Consider the following 9,405-nt stretch of genomic DNA (forward strand, 5'->3'; position numbering starts at 1 on the left):
CCCCCCCCTTTACCAAGCAGGATGCTCTTCTCCAAGGTCTGGTGTCTCCTGACACCGTGTCCAAAGTACGTGGGGCAGTCCCTCCAGCTTCCTGTTTAAGAAGCATTCTGACTGTACTTCTTCCAAGACAGATGTGCTTGCTCTGTTGACAGCCACAGCACGTTCAGTAGTCTTCCCCAGCACCGTGATTCAGACTCGGTGACTGTCCTTCAGTCTCCGTATTCAGTGTCCAACTTTCCCATGCACGGGCAGCAGCTGGAAAGACTATGGCTGGGGTCAAGCGCACCTTAGTCCTCAAAGTACCAGTCTTGTGCAGCAGACTGGCCCGGTGCGATACGTTATTTGATCTCTTCACGGCTGCTTTCATTCGCAGTGATTGTGGATCCAAGATGACTTCCTGGACAACCTCAGTCTTTCCCCGACTGACGGATCATGTTGTTACCTGTTGGGCAGCCTTTTCCCTGGGATGCTTCCTAGTGGGTCTGACTACAACCTTGTCGTCAGCAGTCCAGCGTGTTAAGCATTGGCACCACCCAGGACCCCCTTGAAGCTATATGTATATTAGACAAATGTTGGTACTATTGTGGTATTAAGATAAATCGTTTCTAAAAAGGAAGTGGGTTGATGCTTCTGAAGGACTTTAAATGACAAAATTGGAGGGCGTCGTGTAGATGTTCTGGAGAGAGAGGAAATTGGAGAGGTTGAGTATGCACAAGGAGGATGGAGAACCTGGGCCTATGGCAGCGTGGATGGGCTCTGAGGCAAGAAGATGTGGGTTCAAACGAGTCCCCGTACGTGGGGCCTTCGCTAGGGCGCTCACTTCCTTTGAGCTTTGCTTTCCCAGGCGCGGTAGGAGCTAGTCTTCAGAACCATCCCGAAGGCAAGCGTGAGAGTGAAGATAAACCCTAACGAGACACTGCAGCCACTGGACGTGCACAACGTGTACAAATTCCTCCACTGCAGACAGTGGCCAGGGCCAGCGGCTCCCAGCACAGGGAGGAGGGGTGACACACACAGTCCTTCAGTTGCCTGGCTTCTAATAGCAGTGAGCGACCCTGAGCCCGGCCTGGCTCTGGCCACCCCCACTGTGCAGCGCTCTGGGCTCAGAACTGTTACATTGTGTTGCCCTGCAGAGCTGTCGGAAGCCTCGCAGAAAGGTAAAATGTTGCTCTCCACTCGTGTTTTTCATTGATGGCTTCAAGGTGATTGCTCCTATCAGGAAAATTAAACAATTTAACATAATTTATTGCCACTTTGATCACAGCAATAATAAACAAATCTTCATGAGTCAAAAGGGGAACCCATTCCGCTCTCTCTTAAAAGAAGCTAAGTAATAGCACATATGTAGTTACAGTTTGGGGTTTTCTTGTTTTTCCCTTTTGGGCAGAAATGACACTATTGGATTTTCCCCAGCGCAGAGCTGCTGTGCGAGACGAGACGCCCTGCTGCCCCGCCTCCACCACCAACTGTTCCCTGTGGGTCCCTGTCCATCAGCCCATCGGCCCGCCTGTCCTGCCGGTCCCATGGCAATGTGTAGAGCAGGCACCCAAAGCCGTCGTTGAATTGGGAGTCTGCTTTTGTACCTGGGAGGATGCCGCACACATTTGGAAAGCACCTGGGCTGTAATGGACATGAACCCAGATGTCAAAGACTGCCTGCATTTTACTACTGTGATGAAAGAGTTTCCCCTTTAACCCCCTCCTTGTTTACCAAGACCCTTCTCTCACTCTCTCTCCCCTAGCCCGTTTCTGCAAATCACTACACAAAGGGCAGGAGAAGAAAGCTGTCCCCAGGCAGGTGTCTTTATTCCAAAGAAAAACCATCTACGGGAATAGCTGTGAGACTCCACACATGGACAGCTGCCTCTCCTGGGGCTGCCGGGCCCACTGCCAGGCTCTGCTCCTCCTTCCTACTCCCACACTGCAGAGCCTCCAGCCGCTTCCTACAGAAGCAAGACATGGCCAGCATCAGTCCACGCCCCAGTGCCCGTGCGTCCCCAAAGCAGAGAGAGTGTGCTATCTTCGTGTCCTGCTTCTGGTCCTCCGCAGCCCTCAGGCCAGCTCCAACAACTCAGCTACGAAAGGTGCCCGCTTCTCCACCGTTTTCGCCATCTCATCCGAGGCCGGGGCCACGGTAGTAGACACCGTCCACCTGAGTGCCTTCCAGGCCCGCACTGCGCGGACAAGGTTCCGATGTGCACCGTGGGGTTTTCAGTGGCTGATCCTCATAAGGCTTCGCCAGACCTTTCTTCCTAGCCTGTCTTTGTCTGAGAGCACTGCTGAACCCCGTTCACCATGGTTGGCCCTGCTGGTATTTGAAATACCGTTGCCATAGCTCTCATTGTCATAGTAACACAGGCTCCTGCAGTGCCACAAACCAGCAGATAAGAGGTGGAGGATTATGCTGTGCACCGTATAGTCTATAGTCTTTGGTTTAGGAAATCTGGTCAATCCAAAACAAGTTCTAAAGAAGGAAAATTTAAAAACACAGTACTGACAAATTCGGATGCATGTGTAAATGTTTATGTGCATGTGGGGGCAAAAATGCTATCAAAATACACACACACAGAATGATCTTTGCTTTGTTCATCAAAATATCAGTGGTCATCTTGCCACATCCCAAAATTGAGATCTGTGTGTTCATCGTCATGCATTCACTCCATAAACCGTGAGCAGCTGCAGAGTACAGCGTGCATCGTCATGGTGCAGATCCAAGTGCCCTCGCACATTGGCGGACTTGTGTAATCTTTCCGTTGTCTGTCTTCCTCCTGAGAATACAAACCCCACGAGGGCATGCACCTGGACGTCTTCTGCACCATCGTATCCCTGACCCCAAGGACACTGCCTGGCACAGAGAGGAACTATTTTTGTTCCTCTTCCTGCTTTACAAATGACCACAAAGGGAGTGACTTAGAGCAACCCCCTCTTATTATTTCATAGCTCTGTACAAGGTCTCAGAAGCCCATCCAGGAGGCTGACAGAAGTCTAATCCTGGCCACTGTGAGACCAAGGTTCCTCTTTCCTTCCTGGCTGTCAGCCGTGGGTGGGTGTCTCTCGGGCCCTAGGAGATGCACTCAGGTCCCTGTCCTGTTGCCCACTCCACCCAGCCCAGTGACTCCCGCTCATGCCTTGTGTTCCCTGAGGAGAAGCCACTCTGCTTTTAAAGAGCTCCTGTGATTAAATTAGACCGTTGAGGTAATCTCCCTGAAAGATAGCTGGACCCAAATCCCTTTCTTTGCCAGGTCATGCTATAGAATCATGGGCATGATGTTGTCCCAGGAATTCCTGGGTGTGATTTTAGAATTCAGCCTGTCCTAGGTACTCTGTCATATTTGTGGAATGGTTGATTGAATCAGTCTTTCCAGGTAAGGGACCGAGAATGCTAAATTGGCAAGACTGCCTGTTCTCTGTCCGCAAATAGCATATAGTGTAGACCCAGGCCTGTCTTATAGTCTAGACTCAGGCCTGTCTAATAGTCTAGACTCAGGCCTGTCTAATAGTCTAGACCCAGGCCTGTCTAATAGAAATGTGAAATAAATAACAACAAAAACTCACTTCTATCCAATCAACTCCAAATCACAGGGACCCTACAGAATCCCTTTCAGTTTTTGAGACTTTAATCCTTAATAAGAAGCCAACCATATCTGTAATTTTGCATTTTTCCTAGCCATGTAGAAGTATAATAAATGGATTATATTAATTATAGTGATAGATTCTATTTGATCCAATATGTTAAAAAACATCATTTCACCATGAAATCGATATAACCATTATTCCTGAGATAGTTTACAGCCTATCTCAAATAATTCTGTACTAAATCTTCAAAAGTCAGCGTGTATTTCGCCCCTGGCTAACACCTGTGTGGACCCGCCACATTTCAAGTGCTCAGTAGTGACCTGTAGTCAGGAGCTACTAAGTCAGCAAGAGAGGACCAGCAGTGACCAGGTCCGGGATGGGTGACTCTCGGGAAGGCAGGGTCAGTGACCAGAGACGATAGCACCTCAGGTTGCTGGTGTCCCTTTGTCTTGTTTTTAAACTAGTGCTTATTAGCTACTGGACAAGGGGTCGTCTGCACTTCTAACGCCTGGCGATGTGTCACTTGAAGTGTGCGTTGTTTTTTTCTGTTCCTCCATTCCACTGGAGCCTCCTGGGAAAGGAATCAGTCCATGCAAAGGGAGCCCACCTTTCTGGAAAGTTCCAAGGTGTGTGGCAGAGACTGCCTGGTGAGCTTTTACCCAGCTGGTGGGGGGTGGGGGTCTTCTCACCGCACAAGACACAATTGTCCTTCACGACTTGATCCCCAAGGGAACGTTGGTTGGGGGCCTTCCCGGCAGTCCTCGGTCACTCGCTTCCCCATCTGCAGAAATGGCCGGCGCATTTCAATGCAACTTCGGGTGTCTTTGGACTTGTCTGATCACGGGCCTTTCAAATCATTAGCCAGCCCTAGGGAAGGATGGTGAAGAAAAACTCGATACACAAAAGACTGAGAGCTATGCCTGGCGCCCCAGCAGAGAGCGGGCTCCGCCTCACGGTTTTCATGCTGCGCTTGCAGAGGTTTTATGTGCCAGACGGGTAACCTGATCTGCGCAAGCCCGCGGGCTCTGCAAAAGTCATCCCCCCTGCCCCCAACCAAGTTCCCCTTGAAGGCTGCACCGAACTCGAACTCCTCAGGGTAGGAATTGGCAGCGTTCACCCAGGCCACTGTCGAGGGCTTGACCTAACCAACCCACCTGTGCACACACGGGGTCCTGGAGCTCTCCGAAAAGATGCAGCCCCACCACCTAGCCGGATCACTAAGGGTGGATGCGCGTGTGCGCATGTGCTTGCTCAACCTGCGTGATTGCCAGGAGCCGGAAACTCCAGAGCACAGAGGCCACGCACCGGAAACTCCCGAAGCCTGGATAGGCCACGTGCCAGAAACTCCCAAAGTCTGGAGAGGGTGCATGCAGGAAACCCCCAGAACTTGGATAAGCCACGTGCCGGAAACTCCCGAGCCCGGAGAGGCCCCACGAGAGCGGTATTGACACAGACACACAGAAGAACGGCAAGGGGCCTCTCCCCCTGTCCCGGGTTTGTCTGCACAACCACACAGGGACACATCGGCCCCTCGGAGCCCGGAGTGTAGGCCGCGTTTCTTTGCGAGCGACCGTGCTGCAGTTCACACAGCTGAAGCAGAAACTGGCCTGCGTTCCAACGGCCGCTCTTGTGGTGTTTCAGTGCCTGCTGCGTGCCCTTGACCATCGTCCTCTGTCAGCTCTGTCATTAACTCTCGATGAAAGATTTTAATGCGAGATTCCGTGTCCTTTGGCAATTTGTGTAAGAGAGATGCAGTCTCTGGAAAGCCAAGCTGAAAAGTGATCTTCAAAACCCCGTGACTAGAAACTCCAATGGGGAGGCATCGGGGGTGGGACGTGGAAGAGGGAGCGGGTATTGGGGTACGACGGGGGTCTGATGAGCCCCGAATGGCTGTGCGTCACCGGAGGCGGGGTTGGGGGGCACGCGCGCTCTGCACACTAGTGGTGCATTCTGCAGGACACCGCACCCCGCCGGGCTTCCTGCCCGCTGCTCACACGGATGCACCCCGTGCCCACTGAGCACAGCGCATTGTGGGTCGTCTGTCCGTCCGTCCGGTGGCTTGGCTTAGGTGTCGTGTGCACTGCACCAGCTGCTTTCCTGCTAAGCGATGCGCTTTCGTGAGGGAGAAGGGGGAAGTGGTGGCAATGATCAACATATAGCCTGTCCCCCTCCCTACGAACAACCTGGGTGAAGGTGTGAGATATGAAAATAACAATAGCTTGTAATTTATCAAGGGGTCACGAGGGTGGGGTAGGAGGGAGGGAACACAGAGGAGGGGGTACCGAATGCTTTGGAAATGATGATGGCAGCATGTGCACAAATGTGATCGATACAAGTGACGTGTGGATTGTTAGAAGAGCCGACGCATCTAAGTAAACGATGTGCTTTCTTGTTGCAGCGTCAGAAGGGCTGACTGAGGAGCGCGCACAATCTTCCGATCATCGATCACAGGCCGGCTCCCATCACTGCCCCCACCCAGCACCCGGAGCGTGTCCGCAGGTCCGCCCTCACTTGGCAGCTCCGGCATCGTCCTCATTGCTGGCGCCTCTCACGGAGTCTGTCCAACATGCCGGGCAGGAAGGACACAGTGCTGGAGAATCAGGACAGATGCTGCCCTTTCCGTCGGCCTGTGGGCATCTTCCCTCCAAGTGTGGTCAGGGGCCGCCGTTCTGTCTGAGTACCCACATACCGTTGGATAGGTTGAGCCCCATGGAATATAAACTGCAGGCTCAGCTTCTGTGGGACAGCAGCGTCCTCGCCAGGGACTGTGCTGGGCTGGTCAGTGGGGGTCATTATCCCTAAAGCACTGGCCTCTAAGACAGTACCGGTTTGCTGTGTGTGGGTAGCGCGGGCGGTCCAGGGCACCAATGTGCAGGGCGTGCTGGACTAGAAAGGAAAACAACAGAGACTGAGCCTATACCCTCCTCTGTTTCTTTAACTTGCTGTTCCAAGAACCGCGTTTTGATGGTGTAATCGGTGGTTCCCTCTGGGCCAGGTTGGAAGTGAAATCAATTTTTTAAACCACTACTACTTGCCAAGAAATCGCCTTATAAGAACATGGTGTGTGTCTCTGACAATACATGGCGCATCTCAGTGGGTCATCCATAAATTTTATCTCCCCTGACCATGTACTGAGGAGTGGCAAAAGCCCGAGGCCCGTCCGCCGACACCGCTACGGCCGGACTGGCCGCCTCAGGCTCTTTCCATTCCCATCGGTGCAGGTCTCCGTGAGGAAGCTGGGACTCATTCACATTTCAAGGTCCAAGTGCTGTGCAAACAGTGCAGCTGAGGTCTTTCTGTAAACAAACGGTACTTTCTCTTGTTCTTTTTCTAAAAAAATAATACATGTCTGCAACATGGATTCCAAAGCATTGTCAGCATCCAACATGCAATCATTGATGAATGAGGAGCAATCACAAAAGCTGTGTGTCTGTATGGGCCTCTGCGCACCATCTGGGTGCAGAGGCCTTTAAGCTCACGCCAGGGACAGAGACTGCCATTCTGAGCTCTTTAGCATGCAGTGATGCGGCCCTGGGGAGGAGCCAACTCCTGCTGTTTCCTCTGAAAATTCACAACAACAACAACAAGTTGTTGTAACTTCATGAAACTCACGAAGTGTGGCCGATGTGTGCAGCTCTCAAATCGATCCATTTTCTTGTCAGTGGAAGAAACCCTTCCACGCGTACGCAAGTGGGAAGTAAAAAAATCTGCATTTCTAAAGGACAAACAGTGAATTTAAGCATGAGTGGCCTTAATCAATCTAGTTTGTCTTTCTTTGCTGCTGTGAGAAGGATTCTAAACAGATAACCCTAAAGTCTTTGGCAGTTGGATTTAGTCATTGTTATTACTTAAAAAAAAAAAACAACTGAAAATGTTGGTGCAATTAACTCTGGACCTCTCTCATGAGCCATAGAGATGTTCCCGGGACAGACGCCTTGCTGCCGGAGGAAGAAGACATCGTGTCTGACCTGCACTGTCCCTTCTTGGCGGGTGGGGAGTCCTGTATTCAAGGAGGTCCCTTGCTTCTAGCTTTGTTCTTGTCGTCAGCGAGTATAGAAAGCCGTGTCAAAGCTTATGTCGCGTCAACAGTCCCAACGCATTCACGTCGAAAATGTTGTCCTTCAGCTGTCAATGGGGCGGAGGCTTTGGCTGGGGAAGCAGGCAGCGGCGTTCTTCACAAATGTATTTTCCACCTTTCTCTCAACACAACGCTGCGTGGAGAACCCAGTCCCACAGGCACCCCCATGCAGCGTCCAGGGTGTGCCAGCAGGCGGGCCTCCCTGTCTCCCCAAGCCAGGGCTTGACCTGAACTTGGCAGCTGAATACTTGAAGGAGGAAATCCAAAAGGGAACACAGATAGCCCCTCCACACAGAAAAGAAGAAAAAAAAAAAGCAAGCAAGCAACACACAACAGAAGCCCACGAATAGGGAGCTATTTCTACATATGTGCCAATTTTGTCACAGGTCTTGCTTTAGGGATTATTTTTTGGACCCCGCTTAGGTTCGTTCAAAGTATTGCTAATCTGACTTTCATGAGGTCATATTGTTTAGGCCCCAGTAAATCAAGCTTCCGTCTCTTACATAGCATCTTTCCCCCATGCTGTGTCATATTCTCCAGTGTTTGGGGGTTACCGCAAAATAAAAATTAAGAACCCTTTTCATATGTTCAGAATCGTCTCTGGGTTTACAACAAACACTGTGATGAACCGCGAGCAGGTCCCCCTCGTGAGGAAGTTAAGAATCAATCAGTGCAAACCGGGGAGACTGACGCCCGTGGGAGGCGTCAGTCTGCTTTGAGCAGAAGCAGGCTCTTGTGTACACCCCGTTTAATCTCGATGGACAGTCTCAATTTTGTACCTAACGATTTCTGTGTATCCGGTATGCCCATTCGCCGCAAGCAACTTTGAAAGTGGGTCTCCATTTACTTTGTCAACCGTGTGTATGACGAGACCTCCCGGGCTGACCCAAGCTCTCGCTGCGATGTTTCCGTGTAGAGTGGCGTTTGAATGCTGCCAGGGGTCGTGTATCTAGTTCCCCCCAGACCCTCGTTTGATAGTGCTTCTTGTAGTATTTCTTCAAGTGAGTGGCATGTGGGTTGTGATATTGACCATGTGATTATGGACATTGATATGAAAATAAATAAATACATACATAACAAACCTAAGGAACTCTTTGGAAACTCCCAGTGGGCATGTATTCTCCCGTCACCGTAGCCTGTGTCCAGTAGAATACAAGGTACACGACATGTATGGTTCATACACGTGTTACCGTGTGTGTGAGAAGTTCTTTGTGCTGACTGCCTTATTTATATCCATCAAATAAACTTTGTTCCTTTCTGAAGTGAGCTCATTCCATGCTTAATAAATTCCTCAGGTGTGGTGGTTTCTCACCTCTCTCGGGGGCGTGGATCCCAGTTTGAAAATCTACTCAGAGCCCTGTTGACTTGGAGAAAAGCAGGTTGTTTATAAGCTTGCTTACCTAGAGAAACCATGGCACAAATCCCTCCTGTGTTGTGATTGGACGAATTCATAGAAGCCATTGCTCTCCCCCCTTCTCTCATTCCCTAACTCTCTTGCTTTACGCTGACCCTCAGCCCCTCCCTCCTATTCCATCTCCTTTCCCTCTCTCCCTCGTTGCCTTTTCACTCCAATTCCTTTTCTTCCTCTTCCCCCCACTCCATGCCTGCAGATGTGCCCAATCCTTGTTTCTCTGTACTTCCCACAGCATTGGCTGCAGGGTCTGCTAAGCTCTCTCCACTAGGTGGCAAAGATGGCTCCCAGCTCAGAGCCGCCCTGGATTTTGAGAGGAGAAACTCCCTGGAGATCCACAG

At 51.0% G+C, this 9,405-nt stretch overlaps 1 protein-coding gene across 4 annotated transcripts in view; it reads left to right on the forward strand.

The window, feature by feature from the left end:
- Nucleotides 1–8,915, forward strand: part of ERC2 (ELKS/RAB6-interacting/CAST family member 2) — a 987,816-nt gene extending 978,901 nt beyond the window's left edge. For all 4 annotated transcript variants that reach the window (XM_030885545.2, XM_045290032.1, XM_045290033.1 and 1 more), the window contains one exon: nt 5,974–8,915. The gene's annotated coding sequence lies outside the window, so the exon portion shown is untranslated. The remainder of the gene's footprint in view (nt 1–5,973) is intronic.
- The last annotated feature ends 490 nt before the right edge of the window (nt 8,916–9,405 follow it).

The sequence above is a fragment of the Echinops telfairi genome, unplaced genomic scaffold, assembly GCF_000313985.2.
Source record: "Echinops telfairi isolate 266 unplaced genomic scaffold, ASM31398v2 ScPeMD7_31;HRSCAF=116, whole genome shotgun sequence".
In the NCBI taxonomy this organism is placed as follows: Eukaryota; Metazoa; Chordata; class Mammalia; order Afrosoricida; family Tenrecidae; genus Echinops; species Echinops telfairi.